The 14,159-nt window shown below is 43.7% G+C and overlaps 1 protein-coding gene across 4 annotated transcripts in view; it reads right to left on the reverse strand.

The window, feature by feature from the left end:
* The window catches only part of SFMBT1 (Scm like with four mbt domains 1), an 88,358-nt gene that overhangs the window by 39,357 nt on the left and 34,842 nt on the right, over positions 1-14,159 (reverse strand). Inside the window, exon 1 of one of the 4 annotated variants that reach the window (XM_061357273.1) lies at positions 5,239-5,313. The exons of the other annotated variants lie outside the window; for them this stretch is intronic. The gene's annotated coding sequence lies outside the window, so the exon portion shown is untranslated. Of the gene's footprint in view, positions 1-5,238; positions 5,314-14,159 lie in introns of those variants that run through there. 4 annotated transcript variants of the gene reach the window in all.

Consider the following 14,159-nt stretch of genomic DNA (forward strand, 5'->3'; position numbering starts at 1 on the left):
ACACAAAACCCACCCAAACCCAAACCCGCAGGAGGCTGTTTGTTTAACAGATGCCAAATACTGTCAGCTCCTGTTGAAGTTGATTGATATTCTGCCCAAGTCAAGTTGGGTTCCATAATCAGCTCTGGTGGTTTATGTACACAAAATCGAGAGTACTTGTAATTAGCACCCACCATGGCTGATGCTTACAGTCTGGCACCCCAAAGATTATCTTCTGATAAACCTCGAGAGGAGGGAAGCACAAGTGCTGCTGGAACAGAGCTGATTTGGAAATACCTTGGACTCTTCAGTCTCACTTCTGCATTTCAAACCTCCTTTCAGCACATGAAATATTCAGATGTTAGCAACTGGAAGCAGTATTAAAAACAGTTACAGTTCATTAAAGCCAGATGGCTCACTTGAATATGAAAAGAAATCAAACATAAATTGGATGTTGAATTAAAGTAAATCAGCTGGTGTCTGTGGCTTAATATTATTTTACAACAAAGGCACATGAGACAGCGGGGACAGGAGACACCCCTGTGGACTGGGGAAGAAGCTACAGAAAGGATTAGGTTTCCGTGAACTCTTTGATGCAAAGGCATCCAGTAAAATGTATTTCAAAACCCTGTGTCTACCATATAGAGCTTTCCCTGCACTGGCAGGCATAAAGCCTATTGCAGAGGTCTGTCAGAACAGGGAAAGGGTTTTTTGGCACCTGAAACCTACAACTCTGCTACTGAATACCGAGATAACAAGGGAAGATAAAGGTCCTTTTTGTTATTGTTGGACCATACCCTGAGGGTGGGAAGAGTGGGGGTATATGTCCTCTTGGTCCATATGCCCATTCATATATGCTTGTTATTGCTTCAAGGAAATGCTAATTAAATGATCCTTACGAGGGGAGATGGCCCACGGACTTCATCTAAAGACTTCACAGCTCCAGCTTATGCTATCATAAACAATGTACTGCTCTGCACATCTTCTAATTAGGTCCAGTGTTAACAACAGAGGTTTTTTATGGTGACAAAAACAGGACAAAAACACCTCCCTACTACAAACCTGAGTCTGAAAAACACTCACAAAGAACAGCGTAAAGTACAAACCAGGTACAGCTGAGGACCCAGTGGCAACCCTTCCCCAGTGTCCATATAAATAGGGAACAGCCAATTGTTCCTGTGCTTTCTTATTCACTTTAACCCTGTGGCCCTTGCAGTGAATATTCCCAATTCATCTTGCGTCTCTGAAACACAGGGCACAGACCCTCGCGAGCCTTGTTCCTGACACTGCTGCGCTGTTTTTGCTGTTACAACCTGCAGCCAGTCCCAGATGCCCACTTGTCCTCTGCTTTCATTATTACTGAAAGAAATATGCAACTCCCACAGTCTGCAAAAGACAACTTCAAGGTTTTTCTAACCTTTCTCCTAATCTAATGCCACTACAATCACTTATGAATATAGCAACAGCTACCCCTTTTGATACCAGAACATGAGAGAGTGGAGAAGGCGGGGATGTTTGAATCAAGATCTGTATGAGACTTGCAGGCCACACACCTTATCAGTGTATAAACAGATCTAAGCCAAATGGGTGAGGTCCTTCACCCTAGGAGATAAGCCAGGCAGAAAACACCAGGACTCTGGAAAACACATTTGCACCCTCTCCAAGGACCAAGAGGTTCCACCCGGCCCGACCAAGCCTTTGCCAACCCATCACTGATAGAAGAAAGTAAAAACTGGAAAAGACCAGCAAGGATAACAACTTAAGTAAAAGTATTTTAAATTCCAGTATAATTCAATAAAAACAAAAGAAACAAAATCTGTTTTTGTTTTTTTTTTTGAGAAAAGCACAAAGAGGATACCATATAAGAAACTATTCAGGTAGGAACCAACTATTTTAGGTCCTCTTACAATGTGTAGTACTTGATTCCTCATAAACATCTTTATGAAATCCATTACTGGTACGTATAGTGGTGAGTTTTGTGACAGAGTAGTCTGGAGTACCTTTACTTAATATTTTCAGCATAAAAAACCTAAAGATACCTAGAGTCAGCAAATTTCTCAGTCAGAACCAAAATCCACAGTACTGGAGGAAATTAACTTTCAAACTATTCAGTGCAAGTTTCATTCACCCTTTGGTAGCAATGCACTGGCAGTACAGCAACACCCAAACCTCCCACCCCTACGTTAGGGTCTGTCCATTTCCTTAAAACAGCTATATCCTTTTGGGGGAAAATGCCTGAGACTCTGGCTAGGCACAGCTGCCGGCTCAGTGGAAGGATACAGCTGATTACCTGCCACAGCAAATCAGCAAGCATCTCCATCAGAGCCTAATGGCAGATATTTGCCTCCTTTGAAAAACCCCCTCACTCCTGAAATCAGGGCTGAGAGAGACAAAAGCAAACAAATATTCAGAAGAGCATTCAGTGTAAGAAATCTTTAATATCTGGGATGGGAAGGAACTGTGTAAAATTCACAGATCAGCAAATATCTGCATGAGCACTTCTGCTTCACTCGGATAAGCAACTCACCAAAGGCCCACAAAGCCGCAGCCACACGCAGGCTACCTTCTGCAGGCTTCCCTCCCCTGCTCGAGGATTTTTAACTCCATTCACCCCGCATGAGCTCAAGGGAGGCACAAAACCAGCCTCTGCCTAACCTGCCAACCTCTCACTTGTATTTTGTGATACAACAAGCACACCAACACTTCTCGAAGCTCCCATTAACCATTCCTCCCTACCCGCAGTACCAGAGGACAGTACACAGCTGTCAGACAGGATATTCACATTCTTTTCTTGGGAAGCAAAGCATCATACGTACCTAATTCAATGCCCTTCCCTCTTGCCCCATCTCCCTGTCATTCTCCTTGCTGGAGCCCTCACAGAAGTCCTACTTCTCCAAGAAAGGGTCTCCAGAGTCCCATACTTTATGCAAGCTCATCGTTCTCTAAGCGTTTGAGAGATAAAATAGGGTTCAAGACTTTCTGTGCGATTTTGATTTCTTTTATTTAGTCACTAACAGTTTGAAGCCTGGATAATACTTAAGATACTGTCTAACTTTCAGTTGTATAAATACAATAGGTATTTCCAAGCATGCGTCTTCCAAGAACCTGAGCCTCTACAAACAAAAAACAACGTGGAAGACTTCTCACAATCTCCAATTTATACCGGAATTCCAATTTTTCAAACCATTTTAATTGCTGTTCTGTGACGAGCAAATACCAGTTTCAGTGGCTTCTGCAGGAAAACCCAGAGGCCATGGCTCAGCACTGTGAGCGCACTCCAAATCTTTCCAAGACAGCCCTTAATGGCCCAGAAAGCAGACTACAGAGAGGCAAAATAAAGTCTGATGCTTCTACAACAAAGTAATAAAAATACTCCTGCTTTCATTAAAGTCACTGCTGCCACAGGAATTATCCCATCCAATACAGACAACAGAAACCTTTGCCTGACCTGCAGCTCTTGAAAGTATTTTTACACACGTTTGGAACAGTGGGTCTGTAAACAGGAGCTTATTTGTTTGCTTCTGTAAGGATTTATCCAAGATCACTGAACTGCCATTTACTGTAGGTGTGATCACCAACATTTTCTTTACACCCTCTTGGTAGTGTATTGGGTGTTCCAAAACAAAGCAGAACCTTCCTATATTATTCCTATATCCAAAAAAATAAAGAACAGGGACAGCTGTGTTTCTGTACTTTTGCACTTGCTGGGCCAACTGTAACTAAATCTAGTCTGAGTTTCCCACCTTCCACTGTCACCCCTCTCACCCATCTCTGACACTCAAGTTGTACAACTGTGCTCCTCTGTAACAGGCCACAGGCAGCCTCCTGGTGACCAGCCCCTCCTCAGCAGCTCAGGCTGCAGACTTTGCTTTGCATGGTTCTGCTCTGTCCAGCGACCACAGCAGTAACCAAGAACCAATTATACCCTTCATGAGAAATCGTTATTTCACCCAAAGCAGTCAACATTTCCAACGTTTCAGCCTCTCAAATTTCTCTCCCACAGGTCTCTATTCTTGTCAACTTATTTGGGCTTTGTCCTTGCAAGAAAAAAACTGTGTTCATCTTAACACTCAACTCCGCTCCTTGTGAAGGAAGTTCTTCTGGAGACACAGCACAGAATTCCTGCCATCCCTTTCATCTTTTTGCCTGCCAAGAGCACACTTGAGTGTTCTTATCAGAACAGCTTCTGTATGGCCTCTGAGAACAAACCACACAGAACACAGAGGTTATGTATGTGTATAAATGCAAACAGGAACTACTATCACCAGACTTAGATTATTTATTAAAACTTACTATATTTCTCTATCACACCTGCACTGCAATCTCTGCTTACAGATCGGTACTTGTAGCAGTTCCACCCTTCCAAAGAATCACAGAACCAACTAGGTTGGAAAAGCCCTTTAAAATCATCAAGTCCAACCTTTACCCCATCATTGCCAAGGCCACCACTAACCCTGGGCACTGAGGGCCTCAGCTACACGGTTTCTGAACACTTGCAGGGACAGTGACTCCACCACTGCTCTGCGCAGCCTGTTCCAGTGGCTGAGCACCCTCTCGGTGAAGAAATGTTTCCTAATATCCAGTCTAAATCTCCCCTGGAACAGCCTGAAATCATTACCTCTTGTCCTATCACTTTCTACGTGGGAGCAGAGCCCAGCCCCTCCTGGCTCCATCCTCCTGTCAGGCAGCTGTAGGGAGCGATCAGATTCCCCCTGAGCCTCCTCTTCTGCAGACTGAACCCCCGCGGGTCCTTCAGCCATTCCTGGTCACACTTGGGCTCCAGACCCTTCACCAGCTCCATTGCCCTTCTCTGGACCCGCTCCAGTACTTCAGTGACTCTCTTGTAGTGAGAGGCCGAAAACTGAACACAGGATTCCAGGTGCAGCCTCACCAGTGCCCAGTACAGGGGGGCAATCACTGCCCTACTCCTGCTGGCTATGCTATTGCTGATACAGGCCAGGATGCCATTGGCCTTCATGGCTACCTGGGCACAAATTTGCTCATGTTCAGCAGCCGTCAATCAGCCCCCCCAGGGCCTTTTCCCTGCTACTTCTATTAAATCTCCTATAGCAAAGACAGTTACAAGTTGTTCATCCCTCCCACTGCAACAGCAACATTAACATTCCTCTAGAGAGCAGCACTTACAGAACACACCTTATATTCTTACATTTCCAAAGAAATTCTCAGAAAACATAAAAGGGACAAAGGATCTGCTGTGGAGAATCCAGGATGCAACCATCAATAGCAACCCAGACTTACAGTAAGCAGCGCACCTTCCAAACAGCAGCAACTACAGGACTGCAAGCACCTCTGCAGGGAGGCTAGCCAGCCCACCTACTGCAGACCACTGCAAGAACAAACAACTTCTATTTATTCCAAGGGTTTATTAAAAAAAAATAAGGCCTCTGTGTACAACAGCTTCCTGGGGTTTACCCAGCACCCACAAACAAAGCTGGAAGAACACCAACACACACTGCTCTGCTCTGTTCACACTGAACCAGCAAACCCCCAAGTTACTTGCAGGATCCCATCACCTCCTGCCCAGCACGCAGCAGTGCCGACATAGCTCACTTCACTAGCAAGCTTATGGCAGACCCTTCACGTCAGGTTAAATTGAGCAACATGCTGGCATTGCACAGACAAAACCTCGCAGCAGGTTACAGACTGGCAAGCCTTCTTGCCTTGGAAATGTGGAAATGTTCTCTGTGAATGTGCATTTTTATTGGCATTAAAATATCTACCAGAGAAAAGGAGAATCCGCTTTGTCACAAAATGGGACCGATGCTCGTACCTTTATCTCAGCCTTTTACTAGAGCTACTTGTACATCACAGAAAACCCAACAAGCAGTAATCTATTTAACCAAATTTTGTCAATACAGTATGTGGCACTTATCTTTTTCATTTAGATTATGCCAATTTATGCCCGTTTTCCTAGCCAAACCCCTGCCTGAAGTCAAGTCACCTCCAGGATTTGACTTACCATTTGGATATGCCTGGCTATGCATGTAACACAGCAGAACTGGGAAGCCTGGTTAATAAATGTTGAAAACACTCAGGTCTAGCTCAATTACGAGATCTGCCTTTACAACCTGTGCTGAGCTATGCAGCTGGTGAAACAATTTCCATGGGACTATGCACTAAGTCCAGGTGAGAATGTAAAAGTCTCAGCTCTGTTCCCAACTAATTCAGATGCCACCAGACAGCCAGAGAATTCACTTGACTGGGGAAACACACAACAGGATGGCCCCAAAAGTTCCTTTGTATTTATAACTGGTTGCAAATAGAAGCTATTACGCATTTCTTAGCTTCAGTCTTCAACATTGAAGATAGTGAGTCTTTTTCCAAGTCATTTGGGTTTGGTTTTGTTTTTTTAAATGAAATGTCCAGCATTTTTCTGCTTTCTTCATCTACTTTTTACACAAAGACTACAAGATTATTGGGAGTTGAACAGGATACTCTGCTTTCATTGCTGATTTTTTATTATGTGTCCTGTAGCACAAATACAACTACCAGTTAAAAGCTGGGTAAGAAGATGAAGGAAGAAAGTGAAGTTCCTGCTGCTCCCAAGTCCCATACAACAGCTTGGCAACTTCTTATCTTATCCTGTGTGTGAAGACAGGCAACCTGGCCAAGAAAATATTCTGCCAGTAACATGTAGTGTAATTCATGGTGAGATAATAATAGAGCACTCAAATGGAAAGAAAGTGACTCCTACCTCTACTCCTGAATCCCCAGCACATTTAGGTACTGAACCCAATGTGACATGATGACGTGATACAGATGGCTGCCCAAGAGTTAAACAGCCAGCAGCAGTAAAAACCATCTGATTAAGAGACCCTCTAAAGTTAGTTTGAGCAGCCTTTAAGTGAAACACACACCACCTCAAACAGCACTACAAAATACCAGGTTTCTCAGCTCTCCCACAGTCATGGGAACAGTATCCTGGGTTAGACTTTTGAGGTGAAATGACTAAACTTTTTGTCAGAGTCTCCACCAGTCTCATTCTTCTGGCTTGGAATAAAAATGCACAGAACTCACTCAGATGCTGCTCAGGAGACAACTGAGCCAATGCCAAGAGGTGTGATCTGCAGTACAGAGCCCTAGAGAACAACCTGTGGAGAGCTAGAGGAGGCCAAGTGGATCACACTTGAATACTGTGCCCTTTCCATGGTCTCAAGGAAGATCACTTCCATTGCCAAGTGGTACAAGACAAAGCACCAATGGATGAACATAATAAAGGATACAATACTCAGCTATCCACTGTGTGAGAGAAAAGCATTTTAAACCAAAAACTACATTCATTGCACAAATATTTTAGGCAATTATCAAAGATACAAATTGATCTGTAAGTGCCCAGAATCCTGGAGAGTCTGCAAAAATTCAATCACTGAAACACTAGATGTGGAAACTCCTTTCTATGCATGAAGGCTGTCAGTTCCACAATACGGCTATGAGGCTCAATTTATTCAAACAAGTCCTCCTTGCTGACTCATATTCTGTGCATACATTACAGGAAACGTCTTTGAATACAACCTGAGCGGGACACTCAATTTGGCTCAGCACTCAAGTCATGTAAAGGGAAGAAACCTGCACTCTCTTCAAACCCTTTTTTGAAATTGAACTCCTATTCCAGAGAGCCTCCTAATGGATGTCACTACTGCAGACAATACAGCAATTGAAGGAGAAGTCATGGAGGGGGAAGGAAGGCACTTTGCAAATATGACATTTAAAAAAAGTCGGTCATATAAAACGCTTTTAATATGTAAAAGCCTACTCCTACTTGCTTCCTTCCTTTGTCATGTCGTTGGAATAGTGCATGATATAGAAAAATGTAAGCTATTACACCCATTTCAAAGAAGAACTCCTAAGCCCCAAGGTATGCACAAGAAACTCTCCCACAAATGCCAACACAACCACAGGACAAACTAGACCCCGTCAGGCAGAGAGCTGACACCACCTCTAGACATTTGAGATCCACAGTAAAGCCCAGCCTAACACTGAGGACATTTATTCCCAACAAGGACACTCTCCATCTCACCAATACAGGAGTTTAAAGGTTAGGAGCTAAACCTAGCTGTCAACACGCTGGCATCTAGCTATAGATCCCATTTTCCTAGAGCAAGCAGGAACTCCAATGCATCTCCAACTCAACCGGTGTCTTCAGTGCAAACCACTTGCAATATTATAGCCAATCTCCTAGATTTGGATTTAAAAATAGACTTGCTGGTCTAACCTTAGGTTCCTACTTTTAAAATATGGGCACTGGTATTAGGGGACAACAAAGGCAGTGGCATCTCAGTTGTACTTCTTTCCAGGCATGGAGTGTCAGGCTTCCTTCCCTGAGCAAACAACCAATCCCTGTTAGTCAGACTCTCAGTGGCAGGCTAGAGTGAAAATTAGAGACGAAAAATACCCAGTTTCAAAGTTTATAGTTTTGGTACCATATAATTTCAATTTAAATAATTCAAGTTAAAATAATTTCTATTTAAAAAAAGCCCGTAACACAGGACCAGTATTTGTCGTTATGTACATGAATGATACCTGAACATACAGCCTACATAGATAGATGTGACCACGGATCTAACTGCTGTCCAAGAGACGGAAAACCTCCTTTAATCAGCAGAGGCACTAAAAAAAACATGAGTGCAAATAAAAGCTGCAGAAGCAAATAGTTGTATCAAAAGCACTCATTGCAACACACTGAGTTGGAACAAAACAGACTCAGAACTCATGATTTGCCTTATGAAGAAATTAACTCACTCCTGGGTAGCCAGCATGGGTCACAGAACAGGGAAATGGAATGAGGAAAGCCTGTGGCTGCAGAAGTTGTCTTTGGCAAGTGACCGACTATTATTTTTCCTAGCAAGGACTCTGTGCTACCTACTAAGGAGAAGCAAGCCTCAACGGACCAAGTGAATTCAAGTGCTGGAGCTCGTAATTTTGGGAAGTGATAAATGGAAAGAGCATTTCAGAAAGTGACAACCGCACCCAGCATTCATTTAACAAACTCTACATAGCCATCATGAAGACCACCCGTGTTGAGGCCTCGCTTTCAGAAATGAGTTTTTCATTTCAGATGAAAGAGAGAATAAATGAAGCTACAAACTCTTAAGAGTCAGGACTCCAGCCCTGTTGTACCATTTTCTTCACAAAACCACGTTTCAAGAGCACAGCATTGCTTCAGGACTTCTACGCCTCAGGTTTTTATTTTCATAGCTTAATCTCACTGCCTCATTACTGTGAAAGGCAATGTCTCATTACCACAGAAGTACTGGAATGCTACCAAATAGCACTGCAGACAGCAGGTGCCGGCACTACCACAGCATCTGCAACAGCCCTGCTCTGTGCTCCTCTCTCCCCACTAGCTCCTGGGAGCCAGCAGTGTAGGACAGGCTCCGGGGCAGGGCTGCACCTCTCCTCCTCCTTCCAGCCACTGCTGCTCCTCCCTGGGGCCCAGCAAAGCACACGCGGTCTCACGTGCAGCATCACCGATTTCGGGATGGTACACAAAGAGAAGGAGGCTCACCATCCCAGGATGAGCAGTTGAACATGAAGGTATCATCTCCTGCTAACAGTTCACTGCAGGAGATCTCTCAGTGCCCTGCATTACACCAGCTTAGGGCCAAGGAGCAGTGAAGTGAGGACACCCCCTCCTCCTCCCTGCAGCTCCTGCAACCTGTGGCGGACCCACTCTTCACAAAGCCTACTACTTCACAAAGCACAGTACAGTACAGAAACACCAGAGTACAGAAAACTAAACAGTAGCAGGTTTCACTTCTTCTGTAAGAACAGGTTCTGCTCTTCATCCCCATGCAGACCAGCTCAAGCACCAACCCAAAGCATGCTACACAATCCAAATGTGAGACCTTGACAGAACTAGTGATTTCCTACTCACAGGCATTCCCTAATTTAAAAGCAAAAACGTGACTGCGAATGACCATCTTAAAACAGAGGGGAAGACAAAAACAAAATCACAATTCTACCATGCATGGAAACCAATGGGGAATGCATCTTAAAGGTCATGCCCCTTTGCTCCAGCCTCCAAATCTAAATGTAAGGGCTTCTAATTCTATTTTTATTAAATATACTCTTTTTCTATCTCAACTATATGAGTAAAAAATTGATACCTCAAGTCAGAAATCCTAAACAAGGCAAAATTCAACTTCTTACACTGCATATTTAAAGATCGCCTAAGAGAAAGGGTGTTGAGAGCAGGTGACCCTACATCCTAACTTCTACCAACTGTTCAAGAAAAGCCCTCTGAGTTTTGAGTTTAGCAATCAGACCTTTACTTTGATCCCCAACCTGTTTCATAGATTTCCTGTGCATTCTTAAAACAGCTACAGTACTGCTACTGCGAGACATGTTCTCACCTGAGCTGCTCTGTATCTTCCAAAGATAGTGTCACTGATGAAATGTCACCGTCCCTGTAGAAGTAGGAAGTCTTGAGTATAACCACCTCAAACTAATCTAATCTAAGTTACTTTAACACTGATTCAACAAGATTCACCAGCTCAGTGCAGGATCTATCACCCCTGCATGAGAAATGATAAAGCTGCAGATGATGTTACATGATTTCCCCACAGGTGGAGAAAAGCCCATGGTGGAACCAGGATCAGAAGCAGCTCAGCAGTCACATGTGTGGCTGTATGAGCTGTTGAAGTGGTGTATCTGTTCAGCTACTACTGGGAATTCAGATTGTAACAGCAAAAAAATCAGTGTATTTTCCCCAACAGTGACAAATATAAGTTTACTGACACAGTTCAAATGCTTACAGCAAAGCCAGTGATACTGAGTAACTAGACAGAAATATCTGAATTATTTAGTAGACAGCACAGAAGCACCAAACAAGCCAAAGCATGATCTCACCAAGAACAAGGGGCAAAAAAACCTCAACAGCTATTAGTGTTTCATTGAAGAGAAGAAATAGCTAACGTCACAGACAGCAGCCATGGCAGAGGAGGGCATGACTGCATGGCCAAGGACGGTGACCAGCAGCACTGCTGCTTGCCAAGAGCCACCACTCCATCGAGTGGGCTGCAACAGGAGACAACATCCAAGGACCGTTTCTGTGTTTCATTTGGACAATCTTTCTGACAGACTACCCAAAACCCCCAGAGTACTCTTTGGCCAGTATCAGGGAAAAAGGGAAATGGAAAGTGCACATTTCAACCACTCCTTTCAATAATCCTGTATAGAAAATCCTGACCAACTGATCACGGCTAACACTTCTTCAAAGGGAACATTTCTTCCTCATTTAACTTACAAAACTCTGTCTCCTGCAAATGACAATTTATTTATAGCAGTGGTATTTGCTGTATAACTGATTGGGGAAGGCTGTAAATGAGCATCATTGCATATATATGGAAAACAATGATAAAGCAGTCATCAAAAAGCTACAGAAGATTTAAATATTCAAATAAGGCAATCTGCATAACCCCCACCTGAATTTTAATTTTGCAGAACTTATTTCACAGCTTTGTGCTGTGGATGATCCATGCAAGCTGTTTCTTTTCCATGGAAAAATGGCATTTTGTAAGTGTCCACCAATTCCTAGAGTCACATTAATTTTAATTCCTGGAGAGAAGGTAAAGGAGGTTTTGACATAGGAGGATAGGTTCTTTTTTTCAAAGTCTAAGTGCTCAAGGCAAGAAAGCAAAGGTGAAGACACTGATGAGCCACAATAAGGTTACAGTGGCAGTGAACTGCATTGAGGCTCCTCACCTGCCAAGCAAAACAAGATTATGATTTGTAGCTGTCTAAAATGCAAGCTATGAAAACAGGGAGGAGAGGAAAACAGTGCTGCGAAGGTAAGGGAGATGAGACCTCACAGCAAGCCAGCCTGCATACCTGATCAAGTATCTCCAAAGGAGAAAACGGGAGACTTGCGGAGAAACCCCATGAAGAATAAGCTTCTACCAAGCAGGTGAAAAAGACATAATCAGAAACTGGAAAGCTAAATGAACACCTGTGAGCCTAAATAATAATAATAACAACAACAACAACACAAAGCATTAACAACAACAATGAAATATCAGATTGACCACACCGGTCTCATTCTGTCAAACTCTTTGCAAAAACAAAGGGCAAACAGAAACTCTTGCTCCTCCCCTGACCACAGCCACCCCACATCCACAACCCCACTTTCTTTCAGCGCACTAGAAGATTCTCTGTGTGTCAGCCAAACAAATCCATGGCACCATACTGCTGTGATGTGAGAAAAGGCTCCAAGACCAGTGTCCCAGAGAGCTTATACATTCCCTGCATCCATGAACTCTGCAGCATTCATTACTTCAATAAATGCTGTGTTTCTCACAGCCTCCTAAATTGTCACCTTCTAGTGATTTTTACTGGTTTAACTTTCAACTCTGTCTTCACTACGTGATGGTACAAAACCCTGCATGTGACGCTACCAAGATTGTTGCATTATTTAAATAACATCTGAGTTAATTTTAATTGATGTTAATGACAAGCTGGTTCATTAGCATGTCAGTTACTGTGATAAAATTCAGTTACTGAGAAGAAAAAGCCACTGGCATTATCTGGCCCAAACTGGTTGTATGCATCATGGCTTTATGCTGGCTTAGGGCAACCCACGAGGCTGGGGATATGCTCAGTGCAATTCATGCTTCCAGCTGTGGAGCACCAGCACTCAAAAAGGTCAACTTCTGAAGGGAAGAAAAGGGGAAAAGAGCAGGAGAGGGAACTTGCCTCTTCGAAATCAGCATAAGGGAGAAAACTGGAATAAATGTAATCCTTTTTCAGAGCTGTCCTGTACCCCTCCTCAATTTTGTTTCAGTCTTGCACTCACTTTCAGATGAAGATGATACTGAGAGTTTAGATCTTCAGTGTGTGAAGGGAAGCGGAAATGCAGAGCTGTGTCACGCTTCCAATTCAAACTAACCCGACACAAACAGGGAGACTCATGTAACTGCTTTGTTCACTTCTATACCTGGATTCAGTGAGGAAGCAGTGGACATTGGGCTGACCCTGGGTCTGCACCACAAAAGACCTTCCACTGCACCATGCCTCCACAAAACGGTGAGTAATGACAAAGAGAGTGAAAATCAAAGTGCCAACAGTTAATGTCCAAATAAGTTCTTGCCTCAACATGTGCTACAAGAACCTCTGATGTTGCAAAAAGAGGAGGAACCTGGAAGAAAAGGTCAGGCTTTCCTAAGGAATGACAGCTCCTCAGGGCTCAGCCTTGGCATGGATCAAGGAAACGTATCTCAAAAAGATGTCTGCTTTTCAACTATACTCCTTACTTTGAAAGACCCGTAAGGATTCTTTACAACTTGGCTATAGTTCCACGCATAAATAAACAGAATAGGGGTGCACTACTCCCAAAAAGGGAGCTCCACACCCACTCGTTCATCCCTATTCCACAGTAAATCTTCCACTGGAGCAAATTCATGCAGTAGAAGCAAACAGGAGACTGTGTCCAGGCTAAAACTCACCCTTACCTTTAAGATTTATAAGAAACTATTACCCCCCCTCATCCTCCTGGTCAGGTACAGCACTCAATTCTAGCGGCAAAGATGAATGAGGCTTCGTAACTTCCATGGTTTATAAACCTGTTAGTGTCACATCATCCTGGCTATCACACAGTCTGCACTGATTCTGCAGTCCTTTGGGACAGTAACACCCGTTCTGCATGGCACAGAAGGATGGAGCAAAGGCCCCATTCTGATGGAGCCATAAGAAGTATTTAAGTACAGACCAGGAACTAGGGAGCTCGGAGTAACAAAATTTACTTTCTTCATTTACATTAACCTGCAGAACTTCTCAAGCAGGAATTAACTTGCAACAGCAGCACCCAAAGCAGCACAGCACGCAGCTCAAGTGACCCTGGTTTTTGCTGAGGAGGGATGTACAGCAGAGGCTTAAATCCGGGCTTGTTCCACAGGTGCTGCGCAGTTCCAGGAGCTTGCACTGAGCAGCACAGTAGGCTGCAGTGTTCTGTAGCACCCGCATTCTGTAAACCTCCCCCAGCACCACAGCCAGAGGAGTCACAGGCAGACAGCACAGGCTTTGTCAGACTACAACTCCTCTGATCGATGCAATCTGACTTGTGAGCTACACAGTTGCTTTTAGTAAGTTTTAAGTAGCTTGAACCATACTTTCAGATTAACTGCACCTTCAGCAATATCCCTTTCCTTCAAGCACCAATTTCAAAT

This window comes from Neopsephotus bourkii, unplaced genomic scaffold (genome assembly GCF_033783945.1).
Source record: "Neopsephotus bourkii isolate Nb327-2 ecotype Australia unplaced genomic scaffold, CSIRO-AGI_Nbou_v1 NB_887, whole genome shotgun sequence".
NCBI lineage: Eukaryota > Metazoa > Chordata > Aves > Psittaciformes > Psittacidae > Neopsephotus > Neopsephotus bourkii.